The sequence below is a fragment of the Pipistrellus hanaki genome, assembly GCF_964339955.1.
Source record: "Pipistrellus hanaki genome assembly, chromosome: 8".
NCBI lineage: Eukaryota > Metazoa > Chordata > Mammalia > Chiroptera > Vespertilionidae > Pipistrellus > Pipistrellus hanaki.
The window spans coordinates 57828850-57838912 of record NC_140510.1 but is presented as its reverse complement, the minus strand read 5'-3'; positions in this window follow the sequence as shown (position 1 = coordinate 57838912).

Genomic DNA, 10063 nt, shown 5'->3' with positions numbered 1-10063 from the left:
GATACTGCTATGATATATGTCTGATATTTTGCTGCCTATGGATTCTTCTAAGATTTTTATGGTTTCCCGTCTTAGTTTAAGTCCTTTATCTATTTTGAGTATGGTGTAAATTGATGGTCTACTTTCATTTTTTTGCATGTATCTGTCCAATTTCCCCTACACCATTTATTGAAGAGACTGTCTTGACTTCATCGTATACTCTTGCCTACTTTGTCAAATATTAATTGAGCATAATGGCTTGGGTAGATTTCTGGGTTCTCTGCTTGGTTCCAATAGTCTATATGTCTGTTCTTGTGCCAGTACCAAGCAGTTTTCAGGACAGTGGCTTTATAATATAGCTTGATATCTGGTATTGTGATCCCTCCAACTTTGTTCTTCTTTTTCAAAATTGCTGCAGCTATTCAGTCTTTTTTAAAAATTTTTATTCCAGATGAATTTTCGGAGTGTTTGCTCTAGGTCTTTGAAATATGCCATTGATATTTTAATGGAGATTAAATTGAACCTATAGATTGCTTTGGGTAGTATGGACATTAAAAAAATATTTTTAACCTAGCACGCCATTTTCGTTCATATTTTTTTATTGCATAATCGGCCTCTTCATTGATATTAATTTTGTAGTATTTTCTCTTAAGTATAGAAAGATAATTGTCTTTCCTCAATTATGGTTGCCCGAATTCCATGCATATTTAAGAAAAGTTGTATTCAGTTTCATAACTCGGTTATATTCAAGTGCTTGTCCTGATACGATTGCCATAGCATGTGATAGGGGGATCTTCACCTCCTCCAGGTTTGTTCCCCACTCCGATCATGCCAGCCAGCAGAAATGAGGGGAGAAGCGGCGAGTGAGGACTTCAGGGCTCACGTAGTGTAAGTGGCCAGGAAAAGTATTGTGATGGACACAGATGTGCTGCCCAGATTCACTTTCAAGATGCCCCTGCTGCTGGGAGGGCTGCCTGCAGGTGCAGAGAGATCAGCCTGCAGCCCCTGAGCTCCCTTTGGAATCCTCCCAGGCAGCCCATCCAACCAGTCCAATCTCAGTTCTGTGCTTCCCTTCCACAGGTACCTGACCGAAGGGCACACTCTAGTAAACGTTCTACACACGAACTCTGTCCCATTCTGCAGCCTGGCTGCAAGTGCCACAGAATCTACACATTCAGTTTACAGCTTTGTCAATTTTCACACAAAAGCTGAGGGTTTTTTTCCTCCTCCTTCCTAGAAAGTGTTGAGAAATTGAACATGCTGGTCCTTCCGCCCTGTCTGCACACTCAAGTTAGTTTTCAAATGTTTAAGTGTCACATTTAGAGACTTGAGGCCTTGGATAACATTTTCTTTTTCTTCTCTCTAAAGGCTTTGAAAACTTTCTCTTCTGTGACTAAAAAGTGTGATTGTGACACTTCTGAAAATTGCCTCTCTTGGGTCCTGGACTTACTCCTGGTATTGGAGGTACTGCTGCATGTGCCTCTGGAAACAGCGGCTTCCCTGACTGTTCAAGGATCTGCTTCTGTCCCAGGGGCTCATGGGCAGATTGAGAAGAAAGATTCCTCAATCTCAAGTTCATGTCTTACATGTAAGGTCCGAAAACATACCTGCTTTGGCCAATCCTCTCTAAACCAGCCAAAGCAGGTGCATTGGCTCTTGTCCTTAAGCCTGGTCTCCCAGTTCTCTCTGACTGGCTTTCCTTAACCCCTGGCCCTAAGTGGTGGCCCATGAAAGAAGTAGCCCTGCAGGATGCTCCTAACTTTACACTATTCCCTAAGACCTGACTCTCCCCTCCCGCACACATACCTTAACAGCCTAAACATGTGACCCACACTCACTCCCAAACTCCTTCTCCACCTCCCCACCCCCATGTAATAGAAAAAGATCACGAGTCAGCTGCTTCCCTGGCGGTGGAAGAGGCTGGGTGCAGCACCTTGGGGTCTCACTGGTTTCTGTAACCTTCAGGGATGAAGGGTGCTCAGCCCTGCTGTAGAAGGAAGAAGCTCTACTTCTGGCTGCACCTGCCCAGCGCCCTCTGCTGACTTGGCCAGAGTTTTCAACCATCAAAGTGCTGTTTAAAATTATGTACAAAGGAAAAAAATTCTCGCTGGAATTACTGTCTGCTCTCATAAAATGTGTCAGAATTTTATAAAATGTCATACAATAAATGGGGATTTGATTTTGGGTGGTGAACACAGTGCAATATGCAGATCACATGTCATATAAAGGTATATTTGAAACCTGTATGACCCTATTAACCAATGTCACTCCAATAAATGTAATACAATTTTTAAAGTGAAGATTTATTCTGCATAGAGTTGACATGCACATAATTCTATGTTGGAAAGGTGTGGAAATGTCATCACCTGCCTGTGTTGAACAAGCACAGCTTTTGGATGGTCCCAGCATTGACATAGAAACTGCTATGTGACAGTGAAAACATCTCTCTGAGATAAACTATCAACCACAGCATCAATCCTGCAAAATAAAGGGCTCAACTCTCTTCTGTCCCTCCAGTCCTTACTTAAGATTAAATTTTCTGTTAATAGTATTGCTACTATTACATCTCCCATCTTAATCTTGTTATATTCAACCCCTGTTCTATTATTTCGAATGTTTTTATTTCTTGAGAGAAATAAGAATTTCTGTGTATCTCTTATTTATCACAATTATTTTTTTAATTTCTTTATTGATTAAGGTATTACATATGTATCCTCATCCCCCTATTACCTTCCCCAACCCCCCTCTTTCCCCTCTCCCCTCATGCCCTCACCCCTCTGTTGCTTGTGTCCATTGGTTAGGCCTATATCCATACACACAAGTCCCACAATTATTTCTTTAAATTAAAGAAAAATTATTTCAGAGAGAGGAAAGGAGTGGGGAGAGAGATTATGGAAACAGAGGGACTGGGAAATAACCGACAAGTTGACTTTCCAAAAGTTGTCAGATAAAGCTCACAAAATGTGTTTACTCTTTGATTTAATGAATCTCCCTTTTCAGATCTATCCTAAGTAATCAAGGATGTTGGCCAGGATTAACTGTGGAATCTGTAGTGAAGCATGTTTATAAATCCACTAAAACTGTTCCACTAACAGTTTTGAAGAATGATACTTCTTGTCATCTTAAATGTATGTGATTTTGCTTTAGTATAGTGATTAAAAACACCTATTATAGATCTGCATTTAAATAATACCCATTTGTATTTTTTAAAAATCTGAATATGTATGTATCAAAATGTTACCAGTGTTTCTGCTGGATGGTGGGATTTTGGATTATTTTTAGTAGTAGTTTTCCTCAGCTGCATTTTCTGGAATGAACATATATTCTGCAATTATGAGCATGCATTACTTATGTAATGAAAACACATCAGAACAAATCATGTGTTTTTGCCTTGGCTCTACAAAATTAGAGACCATTCACCCAAATAGGACATGTATGGCTTAAACATTCTAAAACTGCTGTCATACAACGCTTTATCATAATGATACCTTACCTCCCTGCTTTTACCCAGAAATGCTTTTTCCTGGGAAAAGTAGGCCTTCAGCTCTTTTGGTTGATGTTCCCACCTCAGGTTCCTGTGGTGGGGAATTGCTTTTTATTCTTCACCTTAGGCTTTTTGCAATGCAAATACACTCTTTGGGTTATGATTAATGTGTTTTAATGGGCTATCCATTTTAAAAAATCAATAAAAAGAATTAACATTAAAAATAGAAGGCAATTAGGTTGATTTGGATGACCTATTTTTAATAAATCCCATTATTTATGGACTGAAAACTCTCAGGACCTCTTTCTCTGGAGTCTTCAAGAATTAGCTCTTCTGTTATTATAATTTTAAAACAGGAGGCACCAGGTTAATTAATAATTTGCTAAATACTTTTCAAAAAACGGACCTACCTTAGAAATATTCCTAATTGCTACTCTCCTTTCTTCTTTCATCAAACCATTTTAGTTCCTTCTTACCACACATGGTTTATTGAAGTAAGTTTGAAAAAGAAGAAACTTTGTTCTGTTTCTTGAAAAGTTTTGGTGTATCCAGGGCTTACTTAAGATTAGATTTTATGTTAATAGTATTACTAGTATTACATCTCCCATCTTTATCTTTTTATATTCAACCCCTGCTACTATTGTGCCTAATGTTTTTAATTCTTGCAATAAATATTTCTGTGTCTTTCTCATTTATCACAATTATTTTTATTTTTAAAAAATAATATATTTTTTTTATTGATTTTAGAGAAGAAGGAAGAGGGAGAGAGAGATAGAAACATCTATAACCCGAGAGAAGAATTGATTGGCTGCCTCCTACACACCCCACACTGGGGATGGTGGCCACAACCCGGGCATGTGCCCTAACCAGGAATCGAACTGCAACCTCCAGGTTCATAGGTCGATGTTCAACCTCTGAGCCATGCAGGCTGGGATATCACAATTATTTCTAAACAGAATTTAGGGGTGTGTGTGTGTGTGTGTGTGTGTGTGTGTATGTATGTATGTACGCATGTGCCTTTAGGCATTCTCACTTATATTCTTATTTTAAATACCTTGCTTATATCCCAGATTTTTTCTGTTGGTGAGTGGAATATATACTTTAGAAGACTATGAATTATCTTCATTCTATAGTTTTGAAAATATTTGACAGAAAAAAATACTCCCATTTCAATGATCTGTAAGTAGTATTTTTAATCACTTACTAGAATTTATTATGAAAATATTATGTTCTTCATTTGCAGCTATTCCTCTGAAATTAATAATAAAATTTGCTAGTGTTCAGAGGAGAAAAAAACCCTAAGAAACCAATGGAAAATGTCTCCTTTACCTGGAGCACTGCAGTAAGTGTTCTTGAGCCTGCCAGTCCCTGAGGGAATTGTAAGCTCCCATCCTGAAGGGTCCTTGGAGTTGAAGTTAGTGTGCTTAAGAATATGAACAGGCAAACTAAAACCAAGACCATGCCCATCATTAAGGCTGTGATCATGATAGCTCTCCCCTTCCGTGTGGATCCTGCTAGTTTTTACGGTGGGTTTATGGTTCACCAGGCTCTGGCATTGTGATGGTTAGTTTTATGTTGACTGGGCTATGGGATGCCAAGATATTATCTTGTAAAACATTCATTCTGGGCCTGTCTGTGATGATGTTTCCAAGAGAAACCGGCACTGAATCAGTAGACTGAGTAAAGCAGATTGTGGTCTCCAATATGGGTGGTGTCACTGAATGAGGATCATTCAGTGTGTTGAGGATCTGAAAAGAACAAAAAGATGGAGGAAGAGAGAATGTTCTTTCTGCCAGACTGAGTGACCTTGGACTTAAACCATCAGCCTTCCAGTTCTTGGGCCCTGAGGCTCAGACTGGAACAACACCGCCTGCAATGGACAGATCAGGGACTCAGCCTCTGTAATCATGTCAGCCAACTCTTTTTATAATCTCAAATTAGTTGAGGATCTTTTTAATGGTCTAAAATAGGGATGGGGAAAGTCCAGCCCTCAGGCCATATAAGGCCTACAAAATCACTTGTCTGGCCCTGCCAAGGCATTAGGAGTGAATTAATTAAATGTTTGACCAACTATAGCAGGCTAATTTTTTAACTTTTTAAAGGTTCCCCCCTTCCCCTCCGGTCTAAAATATGGTCAATCTGGGCTTCATGGCTGTGCTCCCGCTAGAAAGGAGAGCTGAGGCCAGCTCTGTGTTCATCAGGTTTCAAATTTTGTGCTTTCTTTGTTGATTTTCCTTGGTTACATTATCGAGTGATTTGTATTTCTTCTTAATTTTTCAAAGCACTAACTCTTACATTTATTTATTAGATTTACACATTTCATAAAGGTTAATTGATGAGTTTTTAATTTTACATTTTATGTATTCTCTTTGCCTTACTTACACTTTTGGTTGTTATCTAGTTTCTTGACGGGATTGCCTGCTTAATTATGTTCATACTTCCCTATTTCATGAGGGAGATGTTTAAAACGGAAATTGTCCTTGGGGTCAGCAGCACATGTGAGTGGACTTATATGTTCTGCTCAGGGTATTAATGAGCTCATACATGGTTTTGATTGAATGACTCTGTTAGAAATTGTGAGAATCAGGAGATGGATCCTGGGACAATCCACTTCCTGAAGTGGATAATAAAACTAGTAAAAAAAAAAATAACAGTATTCATTTAGCAGAAACTGTGCTAACCAGTTCATATATATTGTATCTGTCAGTGATCTCAACAAAGGAGGGAGATGACCTGTGTTGAAGTGTCCGTTCTGTAATTTTTAACCGAAGCAGGTGTGTGGCTAGAGAACAGGCAGAAGAGGAGAGTTACTTCCAAGTCACATTGTGATGCCATGAGTGGCAATGACAGAACAATGTCCATCCAAGGTGTGAGGTCAGGAAAGACAGGTGGGTGGAGGAGCCCTTTTCCGTTTAAACTTCCCCAAACCATGGTTTTTCTGAGGCCTAGAAACACTTCCAACTTATTTCAGAGAATCACTTTTGGATCTAGCTTTAAGAGTTTTATTTAAAAAGCCAAATGGAATCCCAGTATTAGTGTAAATAAGAGGGCAGAGATTTCTAAGTGGTTCTGGAATAGGGACTTCAGTTAAATTACTTTCCTTCTCTGTTTGGAGGGCCACATGCTTTTGCATTTTCCAGGTGTCTGCTTAGCTCTTTCATTCTTGGCTTTTATGGGACACCTACCCTGCTGCGGATGGAGCCTAATGGACTGTTTTGCCCCAAGTGTTCTGACAATATCACCCTTCTTTGCCACAACTTCGAACAGCTATGAGCAGAGAATGCTGCCTTTCAGTCTGTGGCTTCCCTCCTTACCCGTGTGTAAGGCTTTTGCTAGCCTTTCCAATGGCTCTGAGGATTATGGGAAGGAATTTTCTGAGCCATGGTGGTATCATGGGTTCCATTCCCTCAACCAGCTCATCTGTGGGAAGATGAGATTCAGCTCCCATCCCATTTATGGTGGAGATTATATACCCGCTTGGATGCTCTTATTTGAAGACAAGTTTCAGGAAAAGAGGAATGTCCCTTAAGGTTACAGAGAGGGTCACTGGATGTGACACTAACATTGTGGAAGTTGGGCTCATATATTTCACTGCTGGGAAGCACAGGTAGCAAGAGACCTTATTTCATTATTCATGGAAACAGTTCAACCTGTTGCAGGTCAAGAGGGGGGCCATGACTGTCAGCCCACGTTTACTGAAAGAGCCCCATTGCTACTTGCCCACATTGATCTTACCTACAATTCCACTCTATTGAGAAATGTGGGCGAAAACTGTTGGGAACATAGTTGTCACCCAGCCACGGCTGTCCTTTATGACTGTAAGAGAGCCTTCCCTTCTCCCTGCTTGTTGGAGGGACAGGACACTGAAATAATAGTAACAACAGAGGTGTCAACAAGCATACTGTTTTGTAAATCTTTTCCTTTTTGAATGTAAGATCTGTCATCACAAAGCACTGTACTGAACATCCAGGGGAAAAATACTCATGAGCAAACACCCCCAGAAACCCACCAAGAACAAGGAATAGGACACTTTCTGCACCTCAGAAATTCACTTGTGCCCTGCCCCTCAGGTGGTCCCTGTCCTGACTTTGCACTAATACTGTGGTCGGCCAACTGCAGCTCGCCAGCCACATGCAGCTCTTTGGCCCCTTGAATGTGGCTCTTCCACAAAATACCATGGTCTGGGCGAGTCTATTTTGAAGAAGTTTAAGTTAAAAAAATTTGGCTCTCAAAAGAAATTTCAATCATTGTACTGTTGATATTTGGCTCAGTTGACTAATGAGTTTGCCGACCACTGCACTAATACATCCTCATTCTGCTCTGCTTTTGCATGTGTGACTGCACCCCTAAACAATGAGGTAACTTGGCCTGATTCTGAGCTTTGTAGATGTGGATACACCCTGCAGGTTCCTTTGTACCGTGTTGTCATCTGGGTTAGTTTCCCAGAAAGAGGACTCTGAGATGGAGTTTAAAGAAGGACATCTATTTGGGGGTGCACTTGGGATTGACCCCTGTGGAAGGGAGGTTATGGAAAAGGAGTGGACAGAGGAACAAGTCAATGGTGATGTAGAACACAGGGCAGCCTCTGCTCACCATCCGGGGCTCTGTGCTAGATAGTTCTTCTGATTGTCCCTCATTGGACCAAGATGGCCGGGCCTTTTGATGCCCACATTGAACAATACCAGATTCTTCACCCTTTTTTATGAATGAGGTCTTCAAATCTACTCTTCTTTTATTAGGTTGTTTATTTATTTATTTTTTATTTTTTAAAATATATTTTATTGATTTTTTACAGAGAGGAAAGGAGAAGGATAGAGAGTCAGAAACATTGATGAGAGAGAATCATCGATCAGCTGCCTCTTGCACACTTCCTACTGGGGATGTGCCAGCAACCCAGGTACATGCCCTTGACAGGAATCGAACCTGGGACCTTTCAGTCCACAGGCTGACGCTCTATCCACTGAGCCAAACTGGTTTTCGCTTAGGTTATTTATTATTATTATTATTTTTTTTACCAACAACTTGAATTTGAAATGAAACTGCAGTTGTTGGAATGTTTAGGGAAGGAATCTAGTGTGTGACTATTTGGAAGAAAAGAATCTAAACCTGAGATTTAGAATGAATGAGGCATTTCTGAATTTGTCAGCAAGGCATAGTTTCCCCCTAGGTTTACCAGGGTTGGTTGTTTTGCTAGTTTTTGGTGAGGATCATTAATTACACATCAAGGTCCAAGCACTTTCTATCTGCCAGCTCTGGAACACAAGAATGTGCTGAGAATTCCGGGATGCAGAAGACATCGTTTCTATTTCCCTAGAAGTCACAATACAAATGAAGTGGCAGTTGTGGTCAGGGGCACGTGACACAGAGAAGCAAAGGGTGGAAGTGGTTGGTGCCGGCTGAGAAAGGTTCTTGAATCAGGAGTGCTAGAGTCACACCTTCAAGGCTGAGTGCAGGCAGGGAGGTGGGAGAGAAAGCACCTAGGTGGGAGGGCAAGTCAACATGCAAAGCCTGGAGGAGAGAAGGAGCATCAGGCGCTGGGGGACTGACAGGAACCCAGGTCCAAGGTTGTTACGAAGAGAGGACATGTGTTGGTCAGCCAGCTCATTGGTATTCAAGTGCAGCAGAGGGGAAGGAAGTTTGTAGGGTAGTAGGCATCCAATAGGTTGAGCCAGTCTGGCAAATAGTTTTCCCACCTAATGGGGCCATGCATTTGAGCTCATCTTGATGTAGAGCATCTTCCCTAACATTGCCTGTGCCACTACTTCTGCCCTTGGGCCATCTTCACCACTTTTTCTTCGTTCTCTTCCCTGATGCACAGGAAGTTCCCATTCTGCCTAGAGCAGGCATTAAAGATCCAAGAACAAAAAACATCGCAAAAGTAAAAAGAGACACTAATAAAGTAGCTTTGAAATGTCATCAGCTGGACCTAAGTTTTGAGTTGGTGTTTGACCAAACATCAGGAAGAAACCAGGAAAAGGTGTGATCTTGTAATTGTGGATATGGCCAGGACACCCAAGGAGTCATCTGCTCAGGAATATAGCTGAGCTAGGACAATTCCTAAAATGCCCATTTTGTCAAAGCATCAAGGATGTTCTTAAGATTGGCATAATCTTTGGAATCAGGGTAGCTAATGGCAAAAAAATAAAGAAGAAAAAGTCATAAAAATTCTCACCCTAAGTTTAGGGAATAGAGAGTGGGGAGGGAACTTCATTGTAAGGATTAGGTTGATTTTGATCCTAAACAGTTTATTCTTGCTTCCCATGTTGGTAGTAGGAGAGAAAGAAATTCTCAAAGTGAAGTCTGTAACCTGTCCCTTTAAAGAACACATTAAGCACCCAGTCCTAAGTGGTTTTAAGCACACAGCATCACAGAACTTGATAAATAATTGATACAAATTAATGGCCAATGAAAGAAACATACCCTCACTGATCTATAATTACTGGAAGCATCCTCATATATTTTTCATAAAAGTGTCTTTTCATGGCAGTTTTTTCTCTAAAATTCAGTGTATTCAGAATTTAAATTGCTTTCAATAATTGCTTTCAATTGCTTTCAGTGTCGGGAGAGTCTCTGTCAGTATGGGCATCAGAGAAGCCTATG